Source organism: Anopheles moucheti, assembly GCF_943734755.1.
Source record: "Anopheles moucheti chromosome X unlocalized genomic scaffold, idAnoMoucSN_F20_07 X_unloc_4, whole genome shotgun sequence".
Taxonomy (NCBI): Eukaryota; Metazoa; Arthropoda; class Insecta; order Diptera; family Culicidae; genus Anopheles; species Anopheles moucheti.
This window is the reverse complement of record NW_026453548.1, coordinates 55,001-57,500: the sequence shown is the minus strand read 5'-3', so window position 1 is coordinate 57,500 and position 2,500 is coordinate 55,001.

Genomic DNA, 2,500 nt, shown 5'->3' with positions numbered 1-2,500 from the left:
AGGTTTGGTCCGTGTTTTTGAGTACTCTTGTCCATGATTTTCGTGTGCTTCTAGAGGTTTGGTCCGATTTTCAGTACTCTTGTCCATGCTTTCACATGCTCTGATAGGTAGGTTCGTTCTCAGTTATCCCTGTGTTCATGGTTTTCGTGTGCTTCCATAGGTTTGGTCCGTGTTTTTGAGTACTCTTGTCCATGATTTTCGTGTGCTTCTAGAGGTTTGGTCCGATTTTCAGTACTCTTGTCCATGCTTTCACATGCTCTGATAGGTAGGTTCGTTCTCAGTTATCCCTGTGTTCATGGTTTTCGTGTGCTTCGATAGGTTTGGTCCGTGTTTTTGAGTACTCTTGTCCATGATTTTCGTGTGCTTCTAGAGGTTTGGTCCGATTTTCAGTACTCTTGTCCATGCTTTCACATGCTCTGATAGGTAGGTTCGTTCTCAGTTATCCCTGTGTTCATGGTTTTCGTGTGCTTCCATAGGTTTGGTCCGTGTTTTTGAGTACTCTTGTCCATGATTTTCGTGTGCTTCTAGAGGTTTGGTCCGATTTTCAGTACTCTTGTCCATGCTTTCACATGCTCTGATAGGTAGGTTCGTTCTCAGTTATCCCTGTGTTCATGGTTTTCGTGTGCTTCCATAGGTTTGGTCCGTGTTTTTGAGTACTCTTGTCCATGATTTTCGTGTGCTTCTAGAGGTTTGGTCCGATTTTCAGTACTCTTGTCCATGCTTTCACATGCTCTGATAGGTAGGTTCGTTCTCAGTTATCCCTGTGTTCATGGTTTTCGTGTGCTTCGATAGGTTTGGTCCGTGTTTTTGAGTACTCTTGTCCATGATTTTCGTGTGCTTCTAGAGGTTTGGTCCGATTTTCAGTACTCTTGTCCATGCTTTCACATGCTCTGATAGGTAGGTTCGTTCTCAGTTATCCCTGTGTTCATGGTTTTCGTGTGCTTCCATAGGTTTGGTCCGTGTTTTTGAGTACTCTTGTCCATGATTTTCGTGTGCTTCTAGAGGTTTGGTCCGATTTTCAGTACTCTTGTCCATGCTTTCACATGCTCTGATAGGTAGGTTCGTTCTCAGTTATCCCTGTGTTCATGGTTTTCGTGTGCTTCCATAGGTTTGGTCCGTGTTTTTGAGTACTCTTGTCCATGATTTTCGTGTGCTTCTAGAGGTTTGGTCCGATTTTCAGTACTCTTGTCCATGCTTTCACATGCTCTGATAGGTAGGTTCGTTCTCAGTTATCCCTGTGTTCATGGTTTTCGTGTGCTTCCATAGGTTTGGTCCGTGTTTTTGAGTACTCTTGTCCATGATTTTCGTGTGCTTCTAGAGGTTTGGTCCGATTTTCAGTACTCTTGTCCATGCTTTCACATGCTCTGATAGGTAGGTTCGTTCTCAGTTATCCCTGTGTTCATGGTTTTCGTGTGCTTCCATAGGTTTGGTCCGTGTTTTTGAGTACTCTTGTCCATGATTTTCGTGTGCTTCTAGAGGTTTGGTCCGATTTTCAGTACTCTTGTCCATGCTTTCACATGCTCTGATAGGTAGGTTCGTTCTCAGTTATCCCTGTGTTCATGGTTTTCGTTTGCTTCGATTCGTTCACTCTATTACTCTTGTCTTTGGTTTTCGTTTGCTTCGATTCGTTCACTCCATTACTCTTGTCTGTGGTTTTTCGTTTGCTTCGATTCGTTCAGTCCATTACTCTTGTATGTGATTTTCGTTTGCTTCGATTCGTTCAGTCCATTACTCTTGTGTGTGGTTTTCGTTTGCTTCGAGTCGTTCAGTCCATTACCCTTGTCTATGATTTTCGTTTGCTTCGAGTCGTTCAGTCCAATACTTACCCTTGTCTATGATTTTCGCTCTAAGCCCAGTCGCCCTGCGCTCTGGAAATCACATTCCAACTCTATCACCGATAGCGCTCACACCTTGGAAACCACATTTCACCCAGGGGACCTTAGGGTGGATTTTGAGCCTTTCGGGATTGCGAAACCATCATTTAACACTCTAAACTTAATTTCCGCAATCCCAGACGCACTTTCCATATGGTCTCCAAAAATGCGTGTGAGCTGACCTGGTCCCTTATAATAGGCAATGAACACGATTTTGGAAAAATATTTTTATCAAAATTTTTTGACTCACCGGGTAAAATCGAATTTACTTGGGAAAAATGTTCTAGCAGGGGCCCTCCCATACAAATTTTTTTCTTCTCAAAAATGATTTTCGTTTCACTTTTCATACTCAGGGGGGTCTAAAATTGATGTTTTGAGTCACCGTGAAAAAAAAATTTTTTTGACCCGAGCTTGTGTCGGCGACCCAAAATCGACGCACTTGGGAAATATGTTCTAGCAGGGGCCCTCCCATACAAAAATTTTTTCTTCTCAAAAATGATTTTCGTTTCACTTTTCATACTCAGGGGAGTCTAAAATTGATGTTTTGAGTCACCGAGAAAAAAAAATTTTTTTGACCCGAGCTTGTGTCGGCGACCCAAAATCGACGCACTTGGGAAATATGTTCT